At 41.0% G+C, this 23,323-nt stretch overlaps 1 long non-coding RNA gene across 1 annotated transcript; it reads right to left on the bottom strand.

Moving 5' to 3' along the window:
• Window positions 1–13,604: 13,604 nt before the first annotated feature.
• LOC311013517 lies at window positions 13,605–22,269 on the bottom strand. Its single transcript, XR_014597155.1, has 4 exons — window positions 22,159–22,269; window positions 16,470–16,611; window positions 15,841–15,899; window positions 13,605–15,151 (listed from the first exon to the last, which is right to left on the bottom strand). It is a non-coding gene; the product is annotated as an uncharacterized lncRNA (long non-coding RNA).
• Between the last annotated feature and the right edge of the window lie 1,054 nt (window positions 22,270–23,323).

The raw sequence follows: 23,323 nt of genomic DNA, 5'->3' as shown, positions 1-23,323 counted from the left end.
GATTGATCTGTATATTGTCATTTAAAAAAATATATTTTAATTTATTGAACTATAATCAACAATTTAGTTACTATGAAATATTGTGTCTCTCTTGCCACATTTATAATAAGGTCAACTATGCTTTTATGGTACATCAATGACATAATCACATATTAATATATTATGTAACAATAAAGAAATTGTATTATTTATATTCGATTATCTGCCATTGATTGTGGAGATTTAGAAAATGTATAACAGCCTAAGGAGCATCATTAATAAAAGCTATTTTCTGTCCATAATTATTCATTGTCAATAATAATAATAATAATATAATAATATGCGAGAATAAAGCATTAATGTGATAAAAATTGGGGCTTTGATCATCATCAGCTTGTTGTTTTGTGGGTGATTAAACAAGTTTTAAGCTGGATGCACCTCTCCCATATTACAGAACATGCAACATGCTAAAATGTATTTCAAAATGTACTATTCATAAAATATATTAGAAGATAGACTAAAACATTTGAACAGTTGTTGAGTTTACACCATTGTACAACTATTGCTGCTATATTATCAGCAGTAGTTATCGTTAAAAATTAGATCTGCTTGTAGGAACATTAAAGGAGATCTCTCATTAGGCTTATGGCCAATGGTTAATGACAAAATAATAACATGGTTTTTGCTTCTTTTTATTGTCTTCATATTGACTTTTCGAATGGGATTGCATATAAATAATCAAATTCAATTCAAAATCTTTTTTAAATTAAAATGTATCACGTGTATCTCATAATTACTTTCTTGTGTTAACGTGTTCATGTCAATCTGTTGGACAATTTGTCACGTTCATAGAATAAATGAATCATTTTAGAAAGTGTCCAGAGGGCAGTGTGCAGAAAAACCACAGGGTTCACATCGACTGTCAGGGTGCTATAAATCTGGCAGCCTCTCGGAGCCATTAGTCCTCCTCTTATCTGCCAACTGTAACCACATTAATCATGTGGCTGCATTCAAGCTTTTAAATATCATCCAAACCTTCATGCTCACAATTTGTGTGAATGGCGCGCCTGTGCTCAGATAAGAAATGAAAATTAGAGCAGCATTAAATGGAGCCGGTTCGATTAGCAACAGTAGAAGCCATTTATCTTGATTAGTATGATGAGATACCGGCCCCTGTCATAATGTTCTATCATTGACGGGCCTTTTTGTGTTCACATGCGTGTGCGAGTCGGTGCGTGTGCACAAACACAGCTGCGGGGGAATTTCAGCTGACTACATCTGAACTTTGTTTTGTTGATTCCCCTTCAAAGAGTCTTCCCTTGCTATTTAGTTCATTTGGACATTTTGTTTGTTTTGATTTGAATCCCGAAAATCCCCTTTCTCTCTGCTAAGAGTAAAACAACTTATTAACTTAAAAACAATAATTTCCCATGAGCACCCCTCACGCATGCTTTTTGCCAAGATATTTTCTCTCATCCACAATATTTCTTTGAGCCTTAATTAACAGAACGAGGATTTAGTGTCCTCCAATCGCATCACTCAGAGGACAAGTATGAACCCTTACAGCTCTCCAGATCCAAATGAAAATGAGAAAGTTTAAACTGGAAGCCAAAACATATAAGCTTAATTAAAACGTCCTTATAGCCAAAACCCTTTATGCTGTAACATTTTAGAAATTGGAATCCTGTGTGCGCCTGCAGACAAGTGTGTGTGTGTGTGTGTGTGTGTGTGTGTCTTCTGTGTATTTTTGTATCAAAGCTGGTTTTAACAAAGGTTTAGGATCGTCTTTAAATTGGAGCATATTCATAGTAAAAGTGACCCTTCTCTCAATTGATTTTTGGTTACAACAGCATTTTGATCATAATATAACTATAAAACTCTTCATCTTAGTCATATGAATTCCTTTAGGGTCATCATTTCTTTACAGCAAGGTCATGACCTCAGTCATTTAATGGTGCTCGATACAGAATTCAGAGCATATCTATCACCTCCACAAGGCTTTCAACATGGCCACGACTGAGCCGGTGGCTAGAAGCTAACAGTGCTAATAGCACACTTACACATGGTGTAAGTTGTTGAAAAAGAAAAAGAAAGAACAAAACAGTGTGATTGTCCAACACTTTTCAACAATGAAATGAATAAACCATTCACTATTGCTGAATTATCTATTATCAAAAGTTATAGGACTAAAAGGCAAAAGTGAAAACATAAGACCAGCCAGTACGATAAATAATTTCCTTTTTACAGTAACTGTCAACAATAAACCTTCATCGCATTAGCAGTGGACGACACAAACTGACCAATATCTGATATTTATTAAAGACAAATAACACTGGATTTATCACGTCAACCCCAATCTGTATGAACTGTTCCGCTGCCCAGTTAATATTCTGCCCCTAAAATACTTTACAACACAGAAGCCAAGGCGAGCTCTGGTAGGCGTGCTTTACTTCTAACTAAAAGAAGATTCATAGCGGGCTGTCTTGACTAAATTATGACCCAGAGTGAATTATGTCTCTGCTGTCAGGTAAAGATGTGCTTAAAAAGTAGTCAGTGGAGAACGCATCATAAAACTTTATGACATCAAGGCATAGGTGCGCAATAAATCCTTCTCGGGATCCATTCGCTCGCCATATGATTCTCCTGTCAGGTGGAGGAAGTCTCAATAAAGTCGCCTGACCTCACAGCAGGTGTGTGGCCACGCCGTAAAAGAAACGTGTCAACCCTCGAATGAAAACAATTAAGTTTTAAGGAGTGCACCATAAACATTTATGAAGGGTGTCATCGAGGACACTTCAGAGGTTGAAATCCGGAGCAATCCCTTTTTTAAAAAAGTATTTCATAGTGAGGCAGCAGAGGGATTTAAGACGGTGTGAGCTGCTGAGTGACAGAGTGTGTTTCAACTGTATTTCAGGTAAACACAGGGAGATTACCTTATTGTCTTTCTCATTCAGAAGAAAAGGCCTAACAAAATTGCAGTCAAAACCACATAAGTGCTGAGCTGAAGATTGCAGAGTCTTCGGCAAGCAACGACAACAAGCAGACAGGTGACAAATCTGAATGGATCTTGGATTTAAAAAGAGATATACATAAATCTTAATCGACTTAGCTATATTTTCTTTCTTTGTGCTTATTGAATTGTGCACCGTGAGTTGAGTTGATTTAGCACAATCCAGGTAGAAACTGAGAAACTCGGAAGGTTGGACACGTGGCCTTTCCACTGTTCTTTAAACAATCTGCTCTTTTCTGCATTTCGTACATGTTGACACTATTCCAGGGGGTTTCCAATCATCTTCTCCCGGTGCGTGTGCTTACATGGAGGGAAGAGAGCATCTAACTTCAAAGGGAAGTGCCTGTTATTGTGTATAATTAGGATAATCTGAGGGGTTACAGTCCAATCTGAGCCCTCTCAGTGCTTTTTGTTGTCATATGGAGGCGGCGTCAACACACAACAATTCAGTCACATACATTAGCAGTTAATCTAACGCTGCTGTGATAAAACAAAGCAATTTAAAGATTTTAGATTTTTTCTTAAATACACACTTTGAATGTTTACACTGCAGGCTGTACGTTTCAGGTGATTTACTGGATACGAAACAAAGCAAAGTAAAGCATTATCCCTCTTTTAATTGCACTAAATTGCACTTTAATGGATCTAAAGCTGATCTGATCAAACATGGGTGCCCCATAAATACCCAGCCTGATGCAGACGTTGGCTATGAGCTGCACCCTCTGCCAGCCATATTGTGAGCCTTCAGCTCTTGGGCAACAGTTTGTGTGAACACTGAATTATTGCAGTACATATAGGCGACAACTCGGATAACTCGATGCTATCACAGTATTATGTTATGTGGTGGTTATTTGGCCAGCTAACAAAGCCAAATTGAAACATTGTTGTTGCATTTGAGCTTTGACATAGTTGTTGGGGCAGTTACCATCACTTGCCACCAAATGCATCATGGTCTTAAATACAATATACAATTTGGGACATTTGTGGTATCACACAAATGTTTGTCTTGCTTGACCACGTTGTACCCTTCAAGGCCTCGCCGCCGACTAAACATGGTGGTACCCTGACAAATTCAACACTCACCCCCTCACCTACTCACTCAATCCCTCGCCGGTATTTCAGCATGTAAGAATATACAACTGTCACGGCTGCAGCCAGATACTCAGGCACTCAGCTGTTGATCGAGGGCTCATGAGCGAAATGGGATGGTGCCAATTTCAAAAGGTGCAGAAATGGAGATAAATAGCTGTGGGGCTCCTCAGCATTGCAGAGGAATGTCACCCGACGAGGAGCCTCCTGATACGGGCGGCCAGATCAGGAACCTTCTCCGCTGCCGCAATAGCGGACGCAGGAGGAAGAAGGATAGCCACCGCTCCTTGACGACAGGTAAAAGACGCAGCTGACACAAACTGTCACCCAACTCCCAGAGCGCACTGGGGCTGGAGATTTGCAGTCTGTCTTCCTGGCACAGGTGGCGAGCTTGAGTAGCAGAAGGAAAGCTACCAAAACCCCCGCAATGGTGAGAAGGGGAAAATATGTCAACTCAGGAAAATATTAATGGCTATCAACATGTTCTTTACACTGTAAGCAATGTGAATCCGCGTGCTAATGGGATGCTCTTTCATCAGCCAAAGGCATGCCAGAACAGGCCTTTGGAAAACGGACAGCTAATTAATTAAGTGGGACAATTAAAAAGGTGTTTTTGAAAAATAGATTAATGATGTATGATAAATTGAAAATAATTCATTATGAAAAAGGTATTTAATCTCCTGCAACCCACTTGGGGGTCTCAGTCTTTGGTAACGACTCCCTGAGTGCACACATTTTAAAATGCTTTCCTGTAAATGTTACTTTTTCACATTGTAAATGCGATGCACAGTGGATAATGAGCTCTGGCACTTGACTGACTATTGTTGCTCTGGTCATTGTACTATTTGTTCAGCAACTGCTCCACTCTCTCAACAGGGTACTTAATCAACTGTAGATCCCTGAGGGACTACAGCCTTGTTGAGCTAGCTCTCGTAGCCCACAGGGACCAAAGTCCACATTTGTTTCGGACTGGAGTGCCCCTTACAGCACGCTTACACAGATAATATGTCATGATGGATACTGCATGTATGGAGACTTCAAATGACGGGCATTTTTTTGGACAAATATCAATATACATATATGCTGTTTTATTATTTTATTTAGGCAGTATTTAACATTTACATGTTTGTCAATGGGGAAAACTTAATTTGAACTTTTTCTTGAATTTTCACAAACACACTATTGTTGATAGGCACTGCAAGTTATCAGACCTAACATGGAGCCCATACTGTCACTTCCTGCGTTCCCTGAAAAATGATTATCTATTTATTTTTTAAAAACAAAAAGCTAAGTCAGAGAGAAGCAGACATAATGATCTATATGCGTTTGAAGGATGTATCCAAGATGTCAAACTGATTCCTCAGCAAAAAACGGTTGAAAACAAGGCAAGCAGATAGAAGCTAAAGCCCACAGATCACAGTGTAAAGGTGAACCACCTTATTACCTGGCTGTACAGATGAAGGATGTTCCCGTAAAGCTGTAATCACTGCTATAATCACTACCAAAGCAGTATGTATATAGATCACATGTACATTCAGTAGCTATATGGTGCAGCACAGAAGTGCTAATGCTAGTTAACGATGCTCTACATCTCATTCCAATCTCTCCGGGTATCACTATTACACAACCTTTGACCATGACATGAATGAGTGTCTATGGAGCGGAGAGAACTGTCGAGCTGGCCGATGCGCAGCTATAATTGGCCAGTCGGCGTTTGAGGACGGGACTTCACAAAGGGTCAATTGAGAGGATGAATGAATCAGCAAAAAACACTTGGACACGTTTAAGTTGCCTGTTTACATGTACTGGTATGTGCAAACGAACTACCATCTTCCTCCCAGTCCAGTCAACTGGACATACAATATGTAAGAATATAAGGGGAACACACAAAAGGGGGAACATTCGGTCTAAATGATGTGAGTAATTCACAGCCAACGTCTCAATGCCACAGTCTATGCTACACGTACTGTGCACTAGCATTCATTTGCCAGTTGGTATACAAGAAATCACCGTACATTTGGTGTCGGTTTTGAATTTGACAATAAAAGATGCATTCATTTGTGTGTAAAGGCCCTTCTTTTCCATTGTGCATTATATTGTGGGCCCAAAATGACTATGTATACCACACCCAAAAACCAAGAATGAATGTATGTGTTATTTCTTGGTGTGAACATTCACTGCTAGTAAGAGATAAAAGCTTCTAGTTGAGTTGCATCCATCAGATTAAAATGTTGTTTTGCTGGATTCAAAGTTATCTTTGACACGTAGCATAGAAATGTGCACCACGCTCACAGTCAAGTGCAGAAATGGTGACATTTTTCCAGAGCGGCTGGATGAATTTGCAGATGGATTGCATTGTACAAACTCAAAGAGACGACGACCCACCTGCATGTGTGTTTGCAAGTGCATGGCACACACCTGTGTCCATAAACAATAATGTATGGATTTGATAGAATGTGTAAAGGCCTACCTAAGATAGATGACTGTACGTCATAGCAGAGGAGCACTTTGGTTTATAATATTTGAAATTTATATACGACCACTGACAATATAAACATTTTCATCGTATTACGGCTGGGACACATGATCGTTCAAAGTGTCCACTTATTTGATGTATGCAGCTAAGATGTGAACACGTTGTTAAGATGAGGGAATGTGGAATAGACTCAAGTCTGTCTCTATAACTCCGGCCTCGCAGCAGGCTAAGTGTCAATCCAGAGTAAACATCTTGGGCAGGTGTACCAAGAGCCAAAAATCCATCGTCAACTCAGCGGGGCTGTGTGGCTCCGTGCCGCTGCTCCACAGTCGAGTCTGGACGAGAAGTGGAGGCAGAATCCCTCTCATCACAAAGAAATACCCAGAGAATACAATTTTATAAAAAGTTTGTTTGCATTTGCTTGTTTGTTTTGGCTTAACAATGCAATTTACTTGGGTATATATTTGGCGGTCATACAGTATGTTGCATATAAAATATAAAAAAACACGTTACAAGAGTTGTATAAGGACTATACTGTATATATATATACCGTATATATAGTATAAGCATAGTTTCCTTGCCACTTTCTGAAATACTTGCTATTTGCTATCAATCATTTTATAGACAACTGTATCACAATCAAAGGTTTTGTGAGTGATTAATTATATTGTATATTTGTAAAAAATTGTATAACCATATGAATCTGATATGATGTGAACACAGTAAAAGTCACTGATTAAGTGATCAGGGCTTCGTCGTTGCAGATTGCAGACAGGCTGACTCCGCCCACAACAACCACCCAGTGACCTCTGGCGAGCCGACTGCTGACATTCCATGACATAAAAAAAAAGGGAACGGCACTCAATTCCTACTTAAATGAATTCTTAGCACCTTTTTAAACACATCAGTGTGTTCTTTGAAACACATGCTGTTCTTATCCCGGAGTATTTGACTGACTACTACTTAATACGTCCTGTTAAAAAGCAACATAAATATAGCAAGTATGCTTTCACTGACTACAGATTAAACAACACTTCAGTGATGGGAGGTGTGAAGTGGAGATTTCTGTTTGACATCCTTTTCCACAGTACTCCCAGAATAGCATGACACTGTCCGATTTTTCAGCATGTAAAGTCTGAATGGTGTACAGTCTTTGTTAAAGATAAAAAAAAGGAGTATCATGATGCTAAATAGTGACGTTTGAGATGTATTTGTTGGTTTAAATGAATAAAACGCGCTGCCAGTGCCAGACATACAACTATGGAAATATTTGGCTCCTGCTTTGTGAAACAAAATGGCTTCTCCTTTTCCTCACAGTAAATACAGAAAAGAAACCTCAAAACAAAACAGTCGAGAGGATAACCATTGATCCCCATCTAAGCCACGCTCAATCACACTTAAACGGGGCGGCTCTTCCTACCAGAGGAACCAGCACAAACCTTTAAGTCGACAGCTAATGCCCAGTTTAGTCTCTCTCTCTCTCTGTCGCTCCCTCTCTCTCGCTCCCTCTCTTTCTTTCCCTCCTCAAAACTGCCATGCAACAACTTAATACCAGACGAGCTCATGCTGGGTGGCTGGGAGTAGCTATCAAGGCCTGACTCCACACACTCAGCCTCTGCCTTTGCTTTCCATTTTGTTCGGGCTTTTCTTCGTCTCACCCCCTCCCAATTTCTCCTTCGCGGGTCACCGAACCCCGGGACAAAGTGTGTCTGCCCCACCTCCTGATCCTTGGACGCCAACACCGAGACCACGACGCCACACACAACGCTGGGAGATGACATTTCCTCACCCCCCCCTCCGAGTCCACCCATTCCCCTCCCTCGTCTCCCCTAATCCAATCAGCGCGGCCTGAGTTTTTCTAATATACTGGTGGTCTCATACCCTGACTTTATCCCCGCAGCTGTGCCGGACCGCTCATTGGCAAGATTAGGGCCTCCTCAGCTCCTCTGATCATGTATTTCAATATGAATGGGACCAATAAGGGGGTGGATTATGGCTTAGTTACTTTGGAAATCCAAGGCCCCCCTTTGATGCCCCCGGGTTTGAACGGCAATGGCAGAACCCTGCCCGGTCTGCGTGGCGTGGCGGCAAACGCCACCTGGCAGTCAAATGTTTGCTCATATGCGCTCATTAAACAACACCACACTGGCACTGTGGGTACTGACTGCGGGCCCGATGGCGAGCCTTGGCCGCGACCAGATGGCGCCGGCACCAGGATGCCAGGTGGGGTTCGTCGTTGCCACTCGTGAGATGCCTCATGGACGAACGGGGGGGAGTTAGAGGAGCGTGGGTGTTGCCAACTAGGAAGAGAATTAACCACCACACATTCCAGTTACCTTCGCTGCTACACACACACTCATTCCCTTTGTATCGCGACCGCTCTTTTCCTTTCAGGCATAGATGTAAACATGCCGTTAATTCACTAGTTTCAACACCACACTGAAGAGCAGATCTCCCTCAACATCACCTGTGTGAAGAGGTTCAAATGAAATCCCCCCCCCCCCAAAAAAAAACATAGAAACAAACATTCACACACTGAGGTGTCCTGAGAGCCCCACCACACCACGGCCCCTACGGGGGTTTTTCATTAGTTGTTGAGGCCTGTGTCGTCTTCTCCGCCGGCCTACTGCCCTTGCATTTGGGGCCCTTTGTGTGTGAAGTGCTAGAGGTGATTAATATTTGTTTTCCCTCCTCTGTGGGAGAGGAAGACCCAGCTGATCCACTATGACCCCTCCTTAATCCCCAGTGGGTCGAGCCAGTCTCTCAGTTTCCTTTCCCTCTTCTTTTGGGCTTTTACCTCATATGGCGCCTACCCCACACTAACACTCGTGTCGGAGGATCACATAGGGCTCGGGCTATTTCATGCTCACGTCCAGTTTAGAGCCGAGACCACGACGACACGTTTCTTTACGAGGGGTTAGTGGGTTTTTATTTGCCGTATCCCTCCTGTGTGAAATGACACTGTTGTCGGGACAGGTGATGTTGAGCTTGACGTTTACTGCAACGGCAAACAAAGCAGACTGGGATAGTTTTGCATCAACCTGCACATTTCTCCCAAAACAGCTCAGTGCAGCAGGATGTTTATCTTGAAGTTTCCCAAAATAAATGTCTCAGGGTTCGAGCTCAAACACAGACTTGTGTGTCAAATTTGGCAGAACTGCTACTAAATGGCCTCTGTCTATAGCACGCTGCTACCGAGGCAGTTTCGACAGTTTGGACAGGTGAAGGAAGTATCTTCCTTACAGAAAACAGGAGGATATCCTGACTCAATTGGGCCGAGATGGCCAGGTTGAGGGGTTTTGGGGCTTTGGTGAGGCCGGCGGAGGTGGGGGGTTTCTTGAAGGATTGAGTGGCTCGCGGTTTCTATTGAGCACTTGATCCTGTTGACAGATATACTGCTCCCTTTGTGACCACATGGCTGTGATGGAAATGGCAGGTGCAGTATGGGTAGCTGATGGAAAAAAAAAATCCTTTCTAGCGTTGTGTTTCAGTGGTTGTAAAAACACAGCTGTTTTCAGCTTTCTGAACCGGCTGCGCGCTCGGTTTCCAATTCTCTCCAGCTCCTTGTTGCCTTGTTGGCGTAGTTACTAAACTCGCAAACACAGTCTTATGGTCTTAGCTCTTTATAAGAGCTTTAGTTGGAAAAAATGTACAGATCAGTATTAACGATCAACACTGTTGGAGGAAAGCTCTTAGCAACTGGCTCAAAACCTGCCTCGGAGTAACTGATAGTAATGGGAAACTGCTCGGCTATTTAACACACACACACACACACACACACACACACACACACACACACACACACACACACACACACACACAGAGACACACACAAAGACATGATGAGAGAGAACGATTCAATCATAGCTGAGCTGAAAAACAGGTATTTTTATTATGATATGCAAATTTACAACACAGAAACAAATGATAAACATCTTTAAAATGTGGAAAGCATCCATGAAAGACTAATAAAATTACTATTTTAGTCTAGCATTAATGTAGAGAACTGATCATACTAATACTTTTTACATTTTTTGCTGGTAAGCCTTTGTCAACCACTTACAATGCAATAATGTAAACCCTTTTACATTAAATTTGCGTTCTAGACATACATTTAAGTCACAACTGTGACCCACAGGAAAGAAGTGGAGTAGCAAACAAATATTGTAAAAAATTTGGATCAAATCAACATTACAAAGCAAAGTATTATGTAACGTGGGTCAATATTTTACATTCTCTTTAGTTTTACCTCATTCTTTGAGAAATTATTAATTTTATTGACCATTTAAGTCTCTATTTCTTACAAAATAATGAATTTGTTTAACCTATTTAACCTTTAATAAATACTTCTTTATAAATAAAAATGATGCAAGTTATGTTGTGTTTTTCATACCAAGTTTGCATTTGATATTAATTTGTTGCAGTTTTCATATTATCCTATTATTATTATGAATCACTTATTATATTAGAATTATGGGTATTACAATGATTAGTTAATTATAATAAATAAGTACATAAGGCGGCTGGTCAATTATTATTATCATTACTATTATTATTATTTATTTATATATTTATTATTATTAATAGGAGTGGTAGTATAAGAAATTGTATTCAGACAATATTATATCATCATATCTAAATCATCATAAAACCATCAGTCCTCAAGTCGGACAATACTGATATTGCCAACAACTGAAACATTTAAAAAATAAGCCAAAATTGAAGTGAAAGATTGAAGAAAACAAAGTTGATTTGCATGTGTCAAAATGTATTTTATTGTATATCTCTTTAAAATTCCATTAGAACACCAGATCAAGTCTCTAAAATAATGCGTAATCAAACTGTGTGTAATTAAACCGTGTGCACAATGGAAACATGTTTCTTTCTTTCTTTCTTCCTTTTTGACAAACTTTCTTCTGCTGAATCCTGGACACCTGTGTCTGACATGGTCCAGTCAGCTTTGTGTGGGAGTGTGTTCAGTGGGAGAAGCAAAGCTTTTAGCTCTCTATGAAGTTGTCTAATGAGTGGCGCCGAGTGTCACGACTCCTCCACAAATTACTTTTCTCCCCTGCCTGTCCTTGCTCCCCCACTTTTTGTGGCCCCATTTTCTTCTTGTCAACACCTTCAGGCACTGTTGTCTCTTTGGACAAGCCATCATGTACTTTGTAGCATTTGGTAGCTACCAAATAATGAATGTATGGAAAATGTATATTGGTCTTAACAAAAATACATAGAAAAAAAAATAGATTTTTGGTAGAACATAAAATCGTAGTTGGCGTGTCTGAGAACAACATGCTTCAATTTATTTTAACTGTATTGAACAGGCTCCCATCTTGAAAGATTTATGACAAATGCCACAGTAGAATAAGCTTAAAATCCTCAGTGAACAACACCGTCAGACCAAGAGCAATAACAGTATTGATATCTGCCGATGAAAAATAAAAGCACACCACTCTATGTGGATTCAGCACCGTGACACATTGACGTCTGAGCTTGGAGCCCTGATCTACGCCACCAGAGTGCATGCTGTCACTTTTCACTTTCCCAACATGGAGCGATGGTACCTGCTCATCACTCCGGAGGTTTATCTGATGAATGACATTGCAGTGTGCTGTGCCTTACTACGGGGGCCATTTGCGGAGAGATAAGAGAGACTTCCTGGATTAAGGAGGTAGTTGAGGTACATCTCCAGAGAGCCTGTTTGTTTGGGTAAGACAGCTCCTTCATTACTGCAAAACTGTGGGAGGCTGGGAAGCCAACCTGTCTCCCAGATAGCACGGGACTGCTGCCAACATGTACTTAACCAGACGGAAAATGCAACCCACTTACCCTTGATGCCTATAATATATTATCATGAATAGTGCATCAGGCACAATGCACGGTTTGCTGCATTCATATTAGGCACACGCAGACATAATGACTTTAAAATATCACATGTCCCACCTCACACGGTGATTTCTTTAGAAGTAGTGTTGCTCTGTGGGTGGCCCAGCATGACCTGGCCGGTGAGGCTTGGCATTAAAATGAATGAGTTCCCGATGCCAGTGTTGTCACTGAAATACACAAGCTGACCATCGTGCTCCTATCCGAGCGTACAGGATTACACTCGGAGCGGTCACGTAGGCTCACACTCATCTGGGACAGAAAAATAAGAAATAATACAAGAAGAACACATGGAGGCCAAAAACATTAAGCTTGGCTGTGTTTGAACAGCACATTCGCAGCCAATCTGGGTATTTTAGCCTGAATGAGTCATTTATTTGGTCACTTATTTTTATCTTTTTCTACACGTCATATCCCCGTCTCCTCATGTGTCTCTATCTCTACTGTCCAATAAAGTCCAAATGGCAAAAAACAAATATCACGCCCCGACCCCCCAGAGTCCTAGGTAGCATCTTTACTGTAAACTTTCAAACTGTTCAAATTTCCACTGAAGTAAAAAAAAAATAAAAAATCACCATCATCACCATTGTGGATATTTGGCCCTTTTTGCTCCATAAATGAGGTATACAGTTATCCAAATCCAGCTAAGATTTCCAAAACGGCCACAAAGTAAAGGAAAAGGTCAAGACAGTTGTTGTTATTTTGCATGGTGTTGCTTATTAATGATAAAAAATGATAACAATAACAATTCTACTACTCATACACAGAATACAAGTTATAATAATAATAATAATAATAAATATAGTTACGACTTACGACTGACCCACACTATCAATTTGCAAACGCAAATATGCTTTGAAGAAAATTAACAACTAACTTCAGGAACATCACTAGGACACATTGTTAATTAACGTATCGGCAAGGTCACAAAATGTGGAAAATTATTATTATGAGCTCTTGCAACACAGTAAACCCTATTAACACAATTAATTCACATTAACAACATTTATAATTATGTCTCTACTGGCCATCAGGGGGCAGCGACTCTGGTTAAAAAAAGAAGTCTGATTGAATTATGAGAAGAAGTTCTTACTTCTCACTTGATTTATTGTCTCTGTTAACATTGTAAAAATGTGTTTATGGTCTCAAACTCCAGTTTAAATCTTCTTAAAGAGCATGGTGTTCATTTTGTAAATTATGGTCTCATTTAGAGTAAAATAGACAATAAAGCAGGTTATGCTTTATGGCGTGGCTACATTGTGATTGACTGGTTATGCGACCATGGTGTTGTCTGGTTGATGTTCATCTTTTTATCTAACACCTTTAACCTTTCACAGTTTGCTTTCAGTTTATGGAAGTTAATTGTAACATTTTGATCACCTAAAAATGTTCAGCTTCACATTTACCCCCATGTATAGACTGGTGCGGCGATCTGTTCAGTGCTGGTGTGCCGTAGTGCTGCGTGGGGCCTCTTGTTGCCCCAGTGGAGGTGAAGGGGGAATTAGATGTAGTGTTGTCTGAGTCCCTGTTAATCCTCAGCTGATTAGTGGAATTCTCATCAGGGCTCCTTCAGACGGAGTGAGGGAGAAAGAGTGTGCATGGGAGAAAAAAGGAGAAACAACAAGAAAGCAGGATCGAGAGCAAAAAGAGAGCCCCCCCCCCCCCCCCCCCCCCCTTTCCTTCTTAGATTCCTCTAGTCAGTCACCCCCCTCCAAGGACCACAGGCCTGCATCTCCTCCGGCCAATAAGATCTCAGGCCCGCGGGTCACCTGGCTCACCGCACTAATCCCGAATCTGCCTTGTAGATTAGCACTTTCCCACTCACAGCCACTCTAGCCCAAGCCCCGGCAAAGCCCGAGGTAAATGTCGGAGCTTCCGGTAAGTGGGTGAGCACGCCGTTGTGCAGTGGATTAAGGAGAATAGGATAATATTTACAAGCCCATCGCCAGTAGTGATAAGGCTGAGGATAAACAGTAATGGTCCGTCTTTAGCCTTTTTTTCCCCTCTCCCTCGTCAAGGCAAATGGTTAAATCTCTGAATCCCTGTGTATAGTCTCTGACATCGATGAGCTAAATTAGGCAGCTGTGAATTAGTTCATGTCACTCACTTAGCATTATTCCTGCTTAAATGGATAAGAAATTATTCAGGCATTGGAATATCATCAGACTCTTAATAATAAAATTAGGTAAAAATGGGTTTCTGTCTATGATTTGTGGTATTTGGAACGATTGGGAATCAGTTTGATGCTCGAGAGTGCAACAGGCGCAAAAATCACACTGATATTTGTGATCTTACAGACAGAAAAACCTGTCTGCACTTCTCACATCCGTCAAGGAAGTGTCAGAACTGTGGATTTAAATATTCAATATATATTCTATGTCTTTAGAAATAAAATAAATATACTTTAGATGAAAAAGCATCAGTAATTAAACTGTAACTATGATTTTCGGTTAGATTCAGCACAGTGGGACATTTAACATTTGCAAACATTGTATTTTGTAAAAAGCCATGTTGTCACCGATCAATACTGGACAAGAATAGTGAGGTGTCACATTGTTAAGCTGCAGTACAGAAGAGTTTGTTCATCGAATTATGTCGGAATGAAATATTTTGAATGATTATTTATTAAAAAAGAAGACATGAATATGAGTAAATATGTGTTGTAGTACCTTGATCCATTTGACAAAAAGATGGCAACTTTTGCTGAACCATTCCTAAAAAAAATAGACAAAAAAAAAACATTTGTATAAGATGGCTGATACCACAGATATGTCTGAACCTCTCACATCATCAATATCATCAAAGCACACAATGGACTGGTTTCTTCTCTACTGTAGATGGCACTGTTAACCTTGACTTGCACTTGTTTGGGACTTCAGTGTTGAGGAGAGTGGAGTAGAAACAGTCAACGTCTGCTCCTTATTACCGCTTTTAGCCCCGGGGAGAAATTAATTAAAAATGGGGAATAATAACAATAATAATAATAAAAACACAGATTATCTCTGTCATCACAGTTATGCTAACAGCAGTAATGGAGTTTTGAGGGGAGCCAGCGGCCGAAGTAAATACCCCCAAGCTTTTATCTCGCAGGAAACTGTAGGTACAGGGCTGTTTCTGTTTCTCCTCCTATGTTTTTCAGAGTGTTGGCGGTGGTGGTGGGGGGGAGGTCTTGGACGGGGGAGGTTCGGGGTTAGGGCCGGAGTGAAAAGCAAGTGTGTTATTGTAACAGAGCTTATGAGGGAGTCAAGAGGAGGGCAGTGTGCCGATCGCACGCTAGGCTGCATGATTCACAGAGGAGGCCCGAACACGAACCCTGTGGACCCCCCACTTCCCCTCCCCTGCTTCTGAAATCCCCACCGTCAGCTCGCATTATAAGACTAATACCAAAGTGGTGGCGAATCACCTCGAGTCACCTCTGGTGTGGGCGACTCCATTCATCTGGGGTTAATTGGCACCCCTAACCTGTGGACGAAGTCAAAACAGACAAAAAAAATATGATCTCAGTTCATAACGTTGTTCGCTACTCCAAGGGAAGACAAAACAACACCGTCACCGCTGAACTTCACACGCGACAAGAGACAAAAATAAACAGCATTTTCTCACCTGGTATGACATTTTAAACATTTGTTCCATACTATTATAGGTGAAAATTTGCAATACCAGTCTCAGATTACAAGGTTTTATGTAGGCTGAGAAAACACTTTGATCCTCCAGCCTCGTGAAACCCTTTCATGACCCCTCTCACATTTTTAAAATGCATGATGGTCAATTATAAATCAAACGTTTAATTCCTGAAAAGCTGAACTTACAGGAAATGTGAGATATCACACAGCAACAGTGATGTATCTCTGCTTGGGTCTGCAAATGTCACTGAATGGATGCAATATTAACTCATTACGTCAGTATATGAACCTCGCCCTTCTACATGATCTGAACTGATGAACCCTGGTTGAGACAAAGGGAACCCAGCCCTGTCTCGTGACCGGCACTCGAACCTCTTTTCATGTTCTCTGTAAAAGGGGGATGACTGACCTCATGAGCTGCCGGGATATTACTTTACATCTTCTTCAGGCCGCGCCCTCACTTTCGGCTCGTGAATGATTCGATCCTGTCGGGCACGTCACTGCATCGCTTCCTGTGCGCCGTGCACTCCACAATAGCTGGTCACCCAACTCTAATGGAAGACAGGTGTGGAGAGAGATGACTAAAAAAAATCACAAAAGACTTAAAGTATTCTCTAAAATCAAAAACCTGAATAATCTATTGACTGCTAAGGGTTTGAAATATTGGTTTCTCCTGCCCATCAATAGTTAATTCAATCAAATTGTAATGCAAGCTAGCAAATTTGCCCAAGTTATGAATTCCTGATAATTGTGAAAGATAAATGTTCTTTGCCCTCTTTACTTCCCCACAATCCAATTAGGATTCAATGCTGAGAAAATCAGATGACTGTATGCTCTGGAGCAAGATGAAGTTAGCTTAGCTGCTCATTAGCCATTTCCTTGAGCCCTCTTGTAATATTGTCTTACCAAAGTTAGCTTTGGTCTGAATCACTAATCAAGTGCACACATCCGGTGTTTGATGAAATTTTTACCTATTCCCAAAGCATTTCCTCTTCCAGCAAAAATTCATTAGTTTCAGCAGCACAGAGAAGGAAAACGGGGGAGTCGTGCACATTCAGCTGAGTTACTTTGTCTCATTTTTTCTCTCCTGCTCATTCCTTCAATCTGATAACATCCTCTGTCCCCTCCCCCCCCCCCCCCCCCCCCATCCATGCACATATCTCTGTTTCTTCCCAGAGAAACATCTTTGAGCTCAGGGTGTGGGGGTCTCCGGTGAAAACAAATCACTGTGTTGTCTGTTCTGAGGACGGCCTCTCTGTTTTGACTGGAAATGGACCCACATGTGGGAATAAGGTGGGAAAAACATGATAGGCATCCACTGCAAAAAATATCCCATTTTACGTACTATATGAAGTACTATATAACCTGGACCGACATTTTAATTCTCCAGCTACTATTTTATTTTTTGTAATTCATATATTTTATTGGCATTTTCAGATTTCAGGACAAAACACAGAACAAAAACAACAAAACAAAATAACTACTATTAATGGCGATACATCATCTAATGGGCATTATTGGTAGGTATTGGCATAGCATTGGTTATGTTCAAATCATGACATCCATCACTTTACAACATTTCCATTTAAGAGGATCCATCATGTTGCTAGATTGTCTACTCAAACAGTAGAAGACAGCCGAGCTCGCTAACATCAGCACTGATTCTCAGGTGATGTAACTTTTTGCTTATTTTAAAAACCATGGTCAGGGGCGGCTCCCTGTCAGTGCTGTGTTTGTCCCATATAGCGGTCCCACTAAACAGCTAGCCCGTATACTTCAGCAGTCTGTAAGTTACTTACTGGTTCGAATCATGACAGGAGTCCCTATGGTGTAACGTAGAGAGCACTATACACGTTTTCTCCAAAAAGATTTGTTTATGAGGCATGTGGGACCCCACTGTGGGCAAAAAAAATGGAGTACTTTTCCTTATGCTGAGGAAAGCTTTTTGAAGGAATGAAGGAGGAACTGCTCTGAATTAATTATTCAACATCCCACTAAAAAGGTCTCCGTGTCGGACATTTCTTGCAGTGTAGACAGCAGAGAGCAGCCTGGTAACATAGCAATTACATCTCAGCACCCTGTGCAGAGTACATAGCTAGAGCACACTCAGAAGGGTCACTGCCCAGGGGATCAAGGTTTGCCCATTAAAACATCATCAGACAATGCAGTTTATTTGAAGAGACATATGACTCTCCAGTGCTTCTGTTTACCCTCCCTCCACTGGAGAGCAAAGATAATACCGTTTTGGAAATCAAAGGGAATATGGAAACTGTCATTTCCAGTTGGTGAAGTCACCAAAAGGTCAAAAGTTGCGTGTTCAGACGTAGCGGATATTTATTTACGATGAGGACAGAGAGAGGATGAGCAGGGAGTGTTCAACATGCTACTGGGGATTTTGCCTCCTTCCAAAATGCTTTGTGTCTAACCTGGAAACTATTTTTATTTACGGAGTTTATCTTTCCAGATTTGAAAAACGTAGACTGGTTAAACCACAGGATTGTTGCTATTTTTGGAGCATTGCCTCTTCGTCTGCTCTCATTTCTTAGATAATAATAAGCAGCAATAGAACAATAGTCAGACCCATGTGTCTCACCCTCACCCAGATAAATCAATCAACATGAACACCCCCATGGCGCCCCGCGGAGCATCCGTCACCCTGTTGCATGCCCACCCTATCTAGAATATTTAGCTCCAGATAGAAAGATATGCTCCCTCTAATTTGTCCTGTCACTAAATCAGGAGGCTCCCTTCCTTCACGGCTCCATGTCACCCTTTCTTATAACACGCTGTCTGCCTGATTTGTGCAGATAGTGTCTTTGTTCTTGAGGAGCGCCGGCTGTTTTTGTTGGCGACTCGCGTGTGCTGAATGAATAGCGGGGTCTTCGGCGGGGCAAAGCCGGAGCGTACAGTGAGAGCACAGACGGATAGAGAACCGAGGGCGAAAATAATTCGCTGTGAGTGGATCAATGAAATGCTTCTTTCTTAGAATTAGGCAGCGCTCCAGTTTTTACTTGTGGGTCCGGATTTCTCATTTAAATGAGAGCTCATGCAACACAAAGCACTGCTGAATGGAACATAGCAGTGTCCTGTTGTTGGTTAATTAAACATTACCTTATCATATCATAAAACAGCCATTTACAAAATCATTCTATATGTTACTTCCAGCTCAATTATTTAACATATAAGCAGCATTTTTAGCTATTTGTATGGGACATTTGCATTTCCAATTTTGGATGTATTGATGTATTAATTGTAAGTCACCTTGGACAAAACAATGAATACAATGTGATGGAAAAATGACTCAATTTCTTGCCTGTCAAAATGTGTTTTTATCTATAAAGTTAATTTAAGTGTGTTGTTATGTCTGGGCATTGGTCAGGAGGCTGTGTTGAAGTTGCCACAGTGCACACGCATACGTATATAACTAGACACACTTACACAAAACAATCCTGGCCTTAAATCTCACATATTTTTACTCTTTTATTTGCTCTTAAGCTAATTTATTTTTACAGAAATGCCTCATTTCCAAGATGATCTTATCTTTAACCATACCCCTAGACACTCTCCCCTCCCCCACTCCACATCAATCAGGTGTGTGAGAGGCATCTTGGTAATTTGTTAACCTTTATCCAGTCACCTCTGCTGACCTCAGGATCACCCTGGCAGTGTGACTGGGAACACTGGACTGGATTTGTTCAGGAAGACAGACGTGGAATATACATCTCACTCTCCTGAATTTGCTCACCGTCTTATACTTTTCAATTAAAACCGCATTATTCTGTTATTTATTTGATAATGTATTACAGGATACAGTACTGTGATCACAAATCACACATGGCTAAAAAATAATCTAAACATGCAACACTGAAGACTTTTTATCATATAAGCAAATATCACCTCGTATAAAATTAGACGTTCCCTCAATCAGAGCACACTTTGACATTCAGAATCGGTTTCGTGATGAATTAGAAAAAACAAAATGTGTTCTTATTATCTTTTTTTCAATTATAGGGCGAAGGCAAAGAAAATGCAGTTTATTTCTCGGCGACATTATTATTCAAGGCACAACACTGGCTCACTGCTAACTCTGAGAGCAAATGCTCTATGGCGATGCATATTCATATGTTTAACATACAGACATGCATTCCTAATGATGCAGGAGAGGCTAGAATGCAATAAAGCTCATTAATACGTTTTACCATGCCAGTCAGTCCTCGGCGTGACAACGCTGTGTCAAATCAAGCTAATTCAATTCACCAATAAAGCACGACTCTGATGTGAGATGAAAACAGAGAGAAAGGAAATACAGCTGCTGCAGTGTAATTACTCTCTCGGTGGGAAATTTGTACTTTTTAATCAGTATTTCTAATGGAGAGTTTCTCATTTATAAAACGATTACTTCCTTAACTTTGAAGTTTTTTCTTAAGCTTTCACATAATTCAATAACAATTTCCAGTTAACCTGATTTCTTTCAATCCTCTTTAATTTCATTTCATCCTAAATTATTTTTCAATCCTGTTTTTAGTATCAGTGTTGATCTCATGTGGGATGAAAATACTTACAGATGCTGGATTTGTGTACAGGGCACTGAATGCATGAAATACAAATGAATTGGTAAAAGTGTCCTGCTTGTGAAATGATGTGTAAGACTCTTCAGCTGACCTTTGACATTTGAGTACACACCAAATGCACTCAGTCAAGATAAAAGGGACATTTTTTTTAAAATAGGACAGAAACCAGCCCTACACAGAAGCTATGAGCTGACTTAAATTTGCAAAAAATAAAACAAAAACAAACAACAACAACAAAAAATGCACAGTGCTCGTTGCAATTAAGGAAACTCAAATGTAACACTGGCCTTTGTTTATCAGTCTCCCTGGCTTCATAAAAGCCACTGGACCAATTCCCCGGGCTTCTACTAAAATCTCATTCTAATATGGTAGGTGCCAAACTGAGTCCCAACTGTGGACTAATGAATACCAATGTGTGCGTTCAAAAAAACTGTCACCGGTAGATTTAGACCTTCCTGCCTGCTCCTCACTCACTGCCTTATCAGAAATAGGACGATGGACTTTAAATCACAGGAGTAGCTGGTATACGTTTTTTTTTTTTTTTACGAGCCCTTCCCAGTAAAACCTTCTCTTATCTCTACACATTGCCCTGTCACTTTTGCTTTTAAGATTTAACATGAACCAGCCCCTGATGTTCGGGGTGAGACAACCAGACATCTTGTCCAGCCAGAGTGGGCAGACGTCAGTAATGGCCGTGGACTTTGTTTATAAATTATTAATGATTTTCTCCCCTCCATGTCATTCTGGACAGGCTGTGAGACGAGCCGATGCCTCTCCTGTTTGCGTGGCAGCGTGCTCCTCAAACAGATTGCAATTTATTCCTCTGCAGTTTGTCCGTCAAGGCTAACTCTGACAACATAATCCCGAACTAATCCGCCATGTTCAGTTTTTCTTGTTGGCTCTCATGCAAACTGCTCTGCCAAATCCCGCTACCTGTCAGCCTGGCCTTGCGATGGGGAGCCCAGACGAGCTGCCAGCCCCGCTGCAGTGGCTCCCGTGGGGGGACGAGGAGGAGGAGGCGGAGGCATGGTGCCTGGGTAGACTTAACCCCTGCCTCCCTCCCTGTAATCCACTGTAAACAGCCAGAGCCTTAGAAGGGCTAACTGCACTAATCAAGCCTCAAGCTCGCCCAGTCACTATCATACACAGCACCCTAAGAACTAGAGATTTGAGCAGCTACTGCAGTGTGTGTGCAGGGTATGAGTGTGTATGTGTGTGGAGCAGAGGGGCCCATTGACAGCCTCTAATCCCCAAGGAGGGACGAAGGTGCCAACCAACACGAGGCAGGGTGTCCCTGCAAAAGCCAACTAGAGCCGGAGGAGTTTTCCATGACTTTAAATATTGAAAATTGGGTGAAATTAGACATTATACCTCATGGCTCTAGATATTTTTCATATGTTTAAGTAAAAAATAGCTGAAATCACGTATCCCAAGATACCAAAATGGAATGCAACAATTTAGAGAAAAAAATAAATATCTTCACTGTAAATTATAGAGTAAACATGCAGACTGAAAATAAATACTCACGTGTTTTCCAGAAGGCTGGCTTGAACTCCAGTAATTAAGACAGAAATTCTGTATCTCCCCAAAAGAAAACCCGCCACTCAATATTCTCTCCCAGCCTTTAGAGAGCCACATTTAAATTTCCCTCACACCCTCTCTCAGGCTCTCTGACAGTGACCCAAAATCCACAGGAAGAACATAAAAGGCCTGACAGTAGTCAAAGGCAAAGGGAGGTGAACTAAGCCAACTCCCCCTATCAACAAAAACGAAAGTTTCACGAACTGAGTGGACATGACAACACAAGCAATAAAACTTTAACTCTGCTCTTGGTTTTTTTTTCTACTCCCCCCCAAGTAATTCCCAGTAATAAGCAGATTCAGTGGGGTGTCTGTGGTGGGTGGGGGTCTGGGAGTCAAAAGCCCACTTTGTCAGTGTCTATCAAGACTTATCAGTGGATTTCTAGGTAATACCGACATAAGAGGCTGTTTTCTGAATTAACACATGCATTTCTTATGTAAAACAAATAATGAAACATCTTTTATAAGATGCTGTGAAGAGATGCCAAAAAAATCAAGGTGTCTCAATGTCAAAATCGAAGCAAAATGTTTAAATTCAGACGCAATGTCATAAGCACTTCTAACAACTGCAACAATGCAGCAATAAAATTACTTTCATAAAGTGAAAACGTTTCATATTCATAAGTTTAGTTTTTTTCTTTGTATCTTTTATGGTTCCAATGAAGAGCAAAAGCAGGTAGAATCTTAAATTTGAAATGTAGCTAATGTAAATAGACTAGATAACTGCAGTACACCGCACTTTAATGTGCAAAAAAAAATGCAAATGCTCATTGAAAGAGACTGGAGCATCAACACTGAAGGGTCCACAGAGACACTCGAAACCTGGGGGCTCCGTGTGGACACACCGACTCCTGTTCTGTGTAACAATGCAGTTGCTTAGTCCACGTTCCAACTCCTAAGACTGTGGGAAAGCTCCGGACAAATATGTTTGCCACTTAAGCGCTTCAGATAAAAGTAGCCGTCAAGGGTGGAGCTTAGGAGAGTGTTGAGATGACGGGGAGGGAGTTGGTGGAACTGCGAGGTAAATGCGAACATGACATGCAGCTGATAAGAGTCCTCCAGCAGGTTAACACCAGAGCTTGTAACTGGGATTGCCCCGAGAAGCCCTCTTA

Source organism: Eutrigla gurnardus (assembly GCF_963514095.1).
Source record: "Eutrigla gurnardus genome assembly, chromosome: 5".
In the NCBI taxonomy this organism is placed as follows: Eukaryota; Metazoa; Chordata; class Actinopteri; order Perciformes; family Triglidae; genus Eutrigla; species Eutrigla gurnardus.
The sequence above is the reverse complement of the archived record's forward strand: the minus strand, read 5'-3'. Positions and strand labels throughout refer to the sequence as shown.